Source organism: Centropristis striata, chromosome 20 (assembly GCF_030273125.1).
Source record: "Centropristis striata isolate RG_2023a ecotype Rhode Island chromosome 20, C.striata_1.0, whole genome shotgun sequence".
In the NCBI taxonomy this organism is placed as follows: Eukaryota; Metazoa; Chordata; class Actinopteri; order Perciformes; family Serranidae; genus Centropristis; species Centropristis striata.
The window spans coordinates 23,522,437-23,533,725 of record NC_081536.1 but is presented as its reverse complement, the minus strand read 5'-3'; positions in this window follow the sequence as shown (position 1 = coordinate 23,533,725).

Genomic DNA, 11,289 nt, shown 5'->3' with positions numbered 1-11,289 from the left:
CAGGGTTATGCAGGTTTTAATTTCAACCCAACACAAATTAGCACAACCTCATCTAAAAGCAGAAAAACAAATGAATTTCTGACGTGATGTTTGTTTCAGAGTAAAACAAGAACAAAACAAAAAGCAAGAAATGATTGGCTCTCCATGGCAACTTCATAAAGTCTGAGTACCATAGAGGCATTGTCCTCGTAAGCGGGCGGCCCGGGTTCGAATCCGACTTGGAGCCCTTTCCCCCATGTCTTCCCCTCTGTCTCCCCCTTCACTCTGTGTCTATCAATAAAGCCTAAAAATGGCCAAAAAAATATCTTTTAAAAAATTAAAAAATATATGACTGTGGTTTCACTCAATATAAAGACAGGGATTAGCTGAGGTACAGCAAGTCCTCCAAAACGTACTAGCACACATTTTTTGTTTCTATCCTCAAAATTAGCACCAGAGATCAATACATTATCACACCAAAATGCAAAGGTGGCTGTTTTAAACACACTGTAAACTTTGTGAAATGGCTCCAGTTGTGTTGAGGAAACCAAAGTACTTCCCTAAGGTTAGTGCAAAAAAAGTTATGCAAAAATAAAATTTAAAATTAAGTGAGCTGGTTCATTCTGTCCTCATGAACAGTTTGTATGATTTCCTATGGAAAGAAAAGCCCTAAAATTAGTAAGAATCCCACAACATTTTGACCAGTGATGAAGCAACATTATATATAAAGACACATAGGCCACCTGATGGGTGGATGGGAGGTGTGAGGGACAGAGACCAGTGTTCATTTTCCTGTTGCTGGAAGTTGTGTCTGAACCCAACCCTGTTCTTCATGAACATAGGATAGTGGATTTAGTGCCTGACCTCAACAAATTGTTTTCGGTAGCTAAATGTAGATGCTTAATAGGATTAGCAATGTAAAAAAGAGATTGTGAGTTAGGTTTACAAACGCATCCGTCAGCAACGTGTTTGATATGGAGCTTGTTACAACACTTTTCAGTTATATTTTATGAATCCCACTGAAAATGTTTTCATAAGAAATTATTAGGGTTAAAAAAAAATTAAAAAAAATACTTCTCACTGTTCTCAGGTCAAATATTTATATGCGATTAAAATGCGATTCATTTTGAATAATTAATTACAAAGCCTCTAATTAATTTGATTTTTTTTTTTTTTTATGGAGTCCCGGCCCTAGAAATTATACAATCCTGTTCATGAGAATGTGTTGGGTAGTTCCAATTGTGACATAAATAAGTTCAGGTTTGAAACTTCAAATAACAAAGTTGATATTCGGTTTCGGGGCTGTACTAGATAGCACTCTTGCCTCACAGCAAGAGGGTTGCTTCGACTTCGGCCTGTGGCTCTTCTGTGTGGCATTTGCATGTTCTCACCAGGTCCTCCGGCTTCCTTCCACAATCAAAAAACATGCACCTAGGTTTAATTGGTGACTCTAAATTGCCCAAATGTGCATGATTGTCTGTCCCTATGTGTGCAGCCCTGTGATAGTCTGGAAACCTGTCCAGGGTGAACTCCGCCTCTCGCCAAATGTCAGCTGGGATCGGCTCCAGCCCCCCACGCCTGGAGTGCGGATAAGCGGATAAGGATAATGAATAAATTAATAATTGGTTTCACGTGAGACACAAATGCCTACTACTACAACTACTGGGTGAAAGTTCTGTGTTTGCTTTCCCTCCCACCTAACGTGAAGTTATTCTTTATACTCCATATTCTGACTTCCCCCTTTACTTTTACATCCTGTAACGTCACATCAGCCTTGGGGTCCTTATACGACTCATTTGAAGCTGCTGTACAAATGTTCTATAGGGAAGTTTTTTTTGAGAGGGTACTGGCTTTTCAGTACAAGTAAATGTGGCACTTTGTTTATGTTGGTGAGGGCAACCATCATACATATACACTGATTGGTCAATCCCACATAGCTTATAATGCATCTGTGTGTCTGTGTGCATGAGTATGTGTGTGTCCTCAGAGGAATGCTGTCACAGGAATCACAGGAAGAGGTGGAAAGGACAGATACCGGGGTCTAAATGTGGCACCGAGGCACATATGGAGCCTATTACCACTCTTACTGAGTTTCTTTCTCCAGCTCAGTGTCCGGTGTCAGCCTGTCTGTCTCCGTCTCGTTGTCACTTCACTTCACTTTATGATAATTGGGGTGATTATGATGTCAGGCTCCCCTGGGTGAATGGCATCAGTGTGTTTTGTATTGCCAAAGCCGACAAATAAAAAGTCAAAGTATAAAAATAACAGCATGCATTTTATCAAGACAATTTGTTTTAATTAACTTGTTTGATTGTCAGAAAAAAAATGCATTAGAGTCAATGATTAAATCACTTTTCTGTGCCTTGTAGACCTTGTTGCTCTGCTGTCTGCTCCATGGAGGTTTGATTTGGACAATAAATGTGTAATTTAATGATGCTTCTCTGCTTTGAAACATTTCCCTCCTCCTCAGATAAAGAAGCGGTGGCTATTTTAGAGGAATGATTCTCTCCTCGTTTTTAATTTGTCCTCTTTTTCAACTCCATACTCCTATTTTCTGCCCATTTCTCCTTATGTTTCTCCTCCTCCTTGTCAGACCAACAATAAGTATAATTTCAGAGACCAAGGTTTTTTTTCCTCCAAGCCACAATCGTTCTCCTCCTCTTTTCTCTAAGACCCTCCTCTTCCTCTTTTCAGAGGACTTTTCCCTCAGAACTTCAATCTTTCCTTAACTCCTTATCCTCCCCACCTCCTCCTTCTGCCTACATTTCTCTTTCCCCCCTGAGACCTTGGACAGTGATGCTGGGTGTATTTAAGAAGGAAGCCGAGGATTTTCCACAAAGCTTCAATCTTGGTCTTTTACAGAGCGACACCACATGAACACACACCAGGCTGCCAAACCAGGCTTTATAATGGCTTAAAATGTCCAAAGGAGGCGGGAGTGGAGGGGGTGGAAGAAAGGGGGATGAGAGGGAAACTAAAATAAGCAGTTGTGAGCGAAAAAAAGAGGAACTGACAGCAACGTAAGGGTGGGGGTAAAAGAAGGCATACTCTTTGTCCTTTAGAAAACTTATTTATAGATTATTGCCACATTTACGATATCAATTTGAGCATTTTCATGTTATTTTTGGAGATTTAAAAAACATCAGTTGTCCTATTCAGTAAAGTGCCCTTATATTGATAAGAATGGAAAAGAGGAATAAGTGGAGAAAGGAAGGAGGGACTAAGGAATAGAAGGCTAAGAGAATTTGAAAGAGAAGAAAAACTGTGGGACCAGAAAGAAACTCTCCCATTTCCTTCACCTCAGGCTGATCCAGCTGAGCCTAAAACCACACAGCCACGTGGACACCACAACCTTCCTCTGTGTGTATGTGCATGAGACCTATATTACACTGTTAAAAGCTGTGTATGTGTGTGTGTGTGTGTTAATGGGGTGTGTGTGGGCCATTTGTACATTTACAATGTGTCTAAGTGCACTGCTGTTGCTAGCTTGTGTGAGTTTAATGAGTGTGTTTTTGTGTGTTTGCACATGTTGCTGTTGAATTCACTGAGTTATGGTGCAGCTGTGTGTATATGTGAGTGTAACTTCTTGTGTGTGTATGTCGCCAAGCTATTAAAGTCGTGTGGAAAATGTGAAGTGATTGTGTGTCTGTGTGTGATCTAAGCAGTATGTGTGTGCGAGGTCAATGTGTGTTTTATTATTATTCTGTCGTCTGAGAGACCTTGTGACTGCAGTATCATTTTGTGTGTTTTCTGTGTATTGATGTGGAATATTCTGTCCACACACAGTTCTTAAGTACATAAACATTCATGTATACAATATATATACATACTGTGGTACATTTCCGTGGATTTCTATAGATGATTTTAGATGAAAAAGAAATGTGAGCTCTGAGATGACGTCACAGATAACACAAAGTCAGACAGCGAGTCTTTTCTTCTGCTACATCCACAGACCCAGCTACTAATTTAGCAGAACCACAGTCTCAGTGCTTCTGATCTGTCTCCATATTTATCCTTCTCTTCCCTCTGTATGGAAATCTGGCATCTAATCTAGCATGAACAAGTGAATTAATGCATTTTTTTTTCTATTCACTGTATCAATCCTATTGATGTGGAAATACTTCCTTCCTGTAACACAGGCTCTTTCACGATTTTCATTCTTCTTTTTAATACTTAATGATTTAGCCTATCAAAATAAAACAAACTCCAGAACAATTCCATTGAAATTTTCTAAGGTTAAAAAACATGCAATAAAATTCCTGATACATCGTTTAATTTGCATACGTTTTAAAGAAGATCACATATCCATTTTTTCTTTAAAAAAAAAAATCAGCTCTCAGAGAAAATTCTAAAAAGGACATTATGTTGTGTAGCAAAAGCATTTCCTTCCTTTTCTGTAAATCATCAAGGTCCCTCCTTAGAGGGGTTACTATAAGTAAATCATGAAAATGTATTATGCATCAAAAACCATGACATTGGATTGACATGTTAAGTTCCACTTGTGGAAGTGCAAGTGGTTCTATGTTATGTTTCCTGCTGTGTGTGTGTGTGTGTGTGTGTGTGTGTATCTGTGTTTACATGTTGCATGTTACCCATAGACTGTATAAATAATGGCCGTAGTGACCGTGATGTCACCCATTGGTTTGGAGTGTCAATTAGTCCAACTAAACGCTGAACAATACATTTTTAGTATTTTTAGTTAAAATACAGTGTGAAAGGGTCAAAGTTATGAGACCAAACCGTTAAACGTCCTTTTATTATATAGTATACAACTTTATTGACACAGAGCCGTGGATTGTTCTGCTTCTCTCCTGATGACGGCTCTCCTTGTTAGTGACCTGTCAATCAAAGGTAGTCACGCCCCCAAACCATATGATTCTTTATCTTCTATTTTCTTCTAAATGGGGCCATTATTTACAAAATTACCATCATGTTGTCTTGAAGATTTATACTAGTGATTGAGACCATTGGGTTGTTGTAAAAAAAATAAATCTGAGGTAATAAATTAAGTAAGGAAGTTTTCTCATTTTGTATTGAAATGAATGGATCGAAATGCTTTTGCAGCCACCGCCAGTGCCCCCTGTTGGAATGTTCGGTAGAATGCAGTTTAAGGCACTTCCTGGTTTGCCTCACTGCTCAGACCCGGAGGTTGCCGCCTGATGTTAACTTAATGATCAAGAATCGATCACCAAAAGATCTGCGGATGGTACACTAATTTGTAAAAGTATTTACTTGACTTTGTTAATACTTGAGCTCCATGTGGTCATATGTGAGCATGGCTAACAGGTTTACTCTGTCACCTCGCATCAGTGATCAATCCTGTGTTCAGGTCTTTCCTGTGTGCAGTTTGTGTGTTCTCCCTAAATCGCCCAAAGCAAAGATTGCATTTGTCGATGCTGCAGAAGGATGAACCGTCTGGAGAGTTTCTCTGCTCTTAGGCCAGTGCATGCTGGGATTAATTTCTACCACATTGTGAACCTGAACAAAAGTCAGCAGGTGTAGAAGTGGATGAATGCACAGAGACTATTTTGACCATGGCATGTACATTTCCAATGCAACCGAACTTGGCTGATACCGATGTTTCGTGAAGGTCCTTTGCATGATAAGTGAGAAAACATTATCTAAAATGTCTATCTATATATTTACGGTATCTGATTAGAACATTTCTCCTTCCTTAGAGGTCCGTGTTGGTCGAAAGAGGATTTGTGTTTATAACCAAAAGGGATTTTGTTGCTGTGTAGCAATAAAGAACCATTAGTTCTGGCTACATGGTAACATTTTAGTTTCTGTTTGTGTCTGTTATTTACACCTTGTCTCCAAAAATGCAGACTTAAACTCTACACGCAATTTTGCATAACGTCAGTGTCCAGAGTCTGTTTCCATCAGTTTTCATCTCCTCCCGTCTCACTCTTAATGTTGGGCTGAATGTAATAACCAATTTTATGTTTCCTTCTCTCCATCTCTACCTTCCACTGACAATAAACACAGGAAACTGTCTCTAAGTCGCCATCCTATCTTCCATTTTCTAACCGCCTGGGAAAGATATCTTCAGCAGACCATCAAAAGCTGAGGTTTTCTGTCCAAAAACAACAAGCTGATTATCAAAGAGAGGTGAATCACACATCTTTATAGACCAATGAAACAACTTCATGAGTCAAAGGTTTTCAGCACAACATACCATCACCAGAAACTGGTTTATTATGGGACATAACTGCCTTGGACTAAAATACAGTGTAATGGAGCAAAACAATATTTTCTAGTTTTAGAGTTGTGATAATGTCACAACAACCTTACAATTGCTCAGCACAGTAATTGCACATTTAACACTAAAAGCACAGTGTAACTGCATTCCTGATGTGAGTATTTAATAAATATTCTACAGACAAAATGAGAGTTTAACTAAACCAATATGACAGCAATATTCAACTGGATACAAATCAACTTAACATCCTGCTTTGCCTGTATTTGCAGATTGGTGACAATGATTTAAAAAAAAAAAAAAAGCTGGTAGGGTTCAGGGGTGTGGTGTCCCAGGGAAAATGACCTTTTCACAGATTTTTTGGTGGTCTGCAAAACAAAAGTCCTGGATTTTCTTGGGTAAGAGGCAAATAACTGTATTGAACAGCATTGAAGAGACAATCATTTGTTGGCATTGTAAGTAACTGTATTTCCGAACTCAATTAAGTGGATTTAGTTGTGAGTATCTCCTGATACAAGATTAACAGATACATGCCATTTAGATATTAACATTTCCAATGGCCTTAATCGAAAATCCAATAAAATCACAATTCAGTGCTGCTGTCCATGGTCCATTCCACCCAATGGCCTTCCTGGTGCTTTTCCAGCACCCACTTCAACTCATGATCGCCACTTCAACAACATATCAATGTTTTGTCATGGCCCTCACCATTTGATACCGACACACAAGGCACCCTTTAGCACGTGTATGACACACACTCCAACTCCAATGTTAACCCATCTGTAGAACTCTGAGACATTTAGAGTACAGACAAAATATGGATGGATGGATGGATGGATAGATGGATAGATGGATAGATAGATAGGTGGGCGGGCGGGTGGGCGGTTGGACGGATGGACGGTCAGACAGACAGATAGATAGATAGATGTAAAAAACAAAACAATGTAAAGGGGTGTTTCATTATGACATAGAATGACTAATATGTGTGCAAATGTATTTTACTCATCATTTATCCGCCTCTTTATCTTTAAACACACCATTTAAATGTGCATTCTGTATGCAGGGTCACTGAGATTCTGTTTCTGGCTGTTCTTTCCCACAGATGTCTCACTAACTCCTTGCAATGCTGATTTTTTTTTTTCATTGTCTTGTTTGTTTGTCTCTGTGCGGTCGTCTTCCTTCCTCTAAGCAGTCCCTATGCGTCCTCCTCAATCTCTACCAGTGTCAGTCTGTTCCATTTAGAATCAGTCGGACAGCCAGTCAGTCACCTTGCCGCCTGGCTGTTTACAGGCGTAAAGGTCAGGGCAAATTGAGCAGAAGTCAGCCCTTGAGGGATGGAGAGACGGCTGGTGAGACTGGTAAAAGTGAACAAGGTAGAGGAGGAACCCTGTCTGGGAGAAAAAAGGGGAAAAAACTCTTGAATCTCCAATACGTCGCCTTTTGAGCTATTGATTGTGAGCTCAGACTGTTTACACTTTGGGTCTTGGTTACTTACCCTATAGATTTCTTTTTTCTACATGACAAGAACACTAACTAGCATTTTTAATGAACCTGGAACTAAATAACTAAATTCATTCATTTGCAGGGTGCTATGTGAAACATTTTGTTGAACTAAAGTCATTCTACACATTGGTGGTTTAGGTTTGATCAGATTGTTTGTTGGCACTGAAGGGATGGTCGATGATGTTTTTGTGATTTAACTAACTTATCATAAGAATAAAAAAAATATCTCTAGAATCTGCATCCTACTTTGCATGTAGAGATCTTTCTTGTGAAGCAGCATGTCAGCTTTTTGAGCCCCGTTAATCACCATGATCAGGAGTGAAATTTAAATCCTTGGATCTCTCCCCAAATTTTTCTCTGTGATCAATAAGACACCTTAATGTTAATGATATGATCTGGATTGTGAGAGTCAATAATAATTTGAAAAAAAATTATTTGAAAAAAAAAATATTTATATAAACATAACATGTTTACATAACATAAAGTTTGAATAATTTTGTTTTCAGACACAATCCTCTTTTAACTGTGGTTTCATTTCAATTGTGACATGTTTGGACGAGATTACATGATAAGTTATGAGAAGATATACGCCTTATCTGTCAAGAATAAATAACATAATTTCATGGAAAAAGCTAAACAATATTTAATATATTAATTTCAATTTTATGGGTTACTGTGTGTATTACTTACTGTTAGAAATCACCAATCTACTGCATTAGGAATAATGGATAGATAAAAGATGTAACATTCTTCTTTGACACCATTTGGCATTTCACTGGCATACTGTGACATAACTCCCATTCAATCCACAATTGGACATTACCACGACTGAAAACAATTGTCACCCACAGGGCTCTATCTCATGGCAGTGGTATTGATATTTCCTTTAAACCTTGTTGATTCTGTTGCCAAAATAGGATGTTTGCAGCTCATCCCACTCCCTTTCCCTGGCCTCAATCGATATAATTTTTCTTTAGTCCGTGGATGTGACAGAAAAGATGGAAATATATATGTTGTTTTTTTTCATTTTGCCTTCTTTTTCAAAAATGAAGTATGTTCTAGTAGTGCATAACAAAAAGCCCAGTGCAGATACCAACAGGATACAGCTCTATAGCACTGTGACTGACAATATAGAAATGAGGCTTTCTTGGTCTTTGGGTCCTGACATTACAATAGAATTTGTGAAATGAAAAATGTATGTGTGTGTGTGTATATGTGTGTGTGTCCACCATGGTGCAGCACCAGGCAGAGAAAGGTAAAATAAATGTTATTTTCAATCAGTCCACCTCAGCAAGCAGCGAGCAGCAGTCGAACATACAGGAGGTGCCCCCTGATGCGTTAAAGGACATTTTTGCTGTGTGTGTGTGCGAGTGTGTGTGCGTCCAGGCATGCATGTGTGTGTACATGAAATAGAACCCGCAGCCGGGTGTCTTGTAGGGTGAAGGAGTGAGGAGGAAGAAGAGGAGGAGGAGGAGGAGGAGAGAGATGGAAGGATGGATGTTAAAGTACTGCAGCAGAGCAATCTGCAGTATCTGCACACACACATGCACAGCTGGGGTTTGATTGAAAATGGCAAGAAATTCACCAGCAGCTTTTACAGTAAAAAATAAATAAATCAAAGAGCTCTCACCATCAGAATCACAGACCCTGTAAGAAAACATATACTATAACTCATTTATAAACAATCTTGCTGCTGGTAAGTGTTTATGCAGACTGTGTTCGGATTTGGCTCCAAGTTATTTTGCCATGAAATTCGGTGAGCGGTTCAGCTGGTGTGGAAGGGCCACTGACGGGAGTATTGGATATTAATGGTGATTAACCCATTCAGCCCTCTGGACACATGTGACCTATCTACAAATCTTGTCAAGGGGAAGGGAGTTTATGAAGAGAAATGGAGAGCTTTGAAGACAGTACATTTGAAAAAGTGCAGAGTAGTTACAGCCATAGATATAAGCAAGTCCTTGTCCCAAGCACACTTTTGGGTAAAAGTATGTTTGTTGTGGGGGAAAAAACACTAGAGACATGAAAATATTGGAGTGGGAGCCACACTGCAACATCTGCTAATGAGATAACTAACTTAACTTGTTAGGCAGCAAACATAAGCCAGACAGCTCTGTCCTGCAGCTGTAATGATAACATGTTCGAGTCTTGCCTCAATTATTTGTTGATATTCTGTAAACCTGCTTTTGCTAACTGCATGGTAGCTGATGTAGCCTCAGTGTGAACTGAAAATAACTGGTACGAGCTAGACAGAACATGGCCAAAATAAAGGCTAGCCAGACTGGAGGCTGGAGTAGTCAGATATCAGGATATTGGAATGGATATCCGGAGCCAAGACCTCCTCTGCTGTGTGTCAGTCATTGTTTACAGTCAAAATAGTAACTTGAGACATGAGAATCTCAAACACAAAACACAAACATTGATCCTGTGTTCAGGACCAGGCCAAATTGTATGTGCATGTGAATGCAGAATGAATAAGTAATAAAAAGCTTTATTCCTCAATGACAGTTAATGATTTCCACTTCTTTTGGTCTCCACACAAACTGTTTACCTTCAAGCCACCAAAGCCCACTTTAATGTGATTGATCAATACTACTCAAACTACAAACAGAAACAAGAATGTTTCCGATACCAAAATGCGGTCCAGTTATGTACAGATTCTGCACTCATATGCAGATTTCTGTTCATAGATAGATTAGATTTAGATTATTTTGTTCAGTAGATTCTCTCACAGAAGTGACTGACAGTGAGTGTGAGAGGTTTAATTTCAAAAAGCATATTAAATCCAATAAGAAGTGCAAATAAGTCACAGAAAGCCAGAGAATCCAGTGTTCAGATATTAATATATTTTTCTCATGTCTTTTGAAATATTAGAGAAGCATGTGGTCCTCCTTCTCCACAAGCTGTGTTGCATCCATACTCACCTTTCATCAGCCAAACAATGATTCATTATCTCAACAGCCAAATATGTTTCTCCCAACTCCTCCATCTCATTCTGTTATCCCTCTCTTTTGCAGGGTTTCTTTCCGTCACTTTTTCTTTCTCTCTTTCACTTGCTGCCCATCTTGTCTTTGTCTCTCTTCTCAAAGTTTTCTGTGTCTTCCTTCTTTCTCTCTTCATCTCAGGAGAAACAGTCAGACAGCAGTTATTTGTCAGGGCGAGTTAGGAGCAAGGACAATTTAATTAAAGTATCTATTTATGATCAAGAAACAAAAGTTTAGACATTATTGTGCATCACTGGTTTGTTCATCTTTTAGATATGTGCTAATTGGTTGGAAAATTGGCCGTTGTCAAGTTAGTATGTTGTTTTCTTCAATATTCCTAGTTTATTTTTTCTTTTTGTTAAGACTAATCTCATTTTATGGAGTCATTTTTTAGCCATAGATGAGAGAAGATCCAGATCCATCATCAGATTCCAATACAAGCCACTTATTTTTAGATGGTACATGAAGGAATTATACAGACCTAATAAGCATTTTATATCTATAAATAGATCTGTTAACACTCAAAACATACTTTGGTTAAATTAGCTTTGTAACGGTTGTTTTGTGGAAAGAAAAAATATTGGTACCTCTGGGGAAACCTTTATCACGAGCTACACAGATACC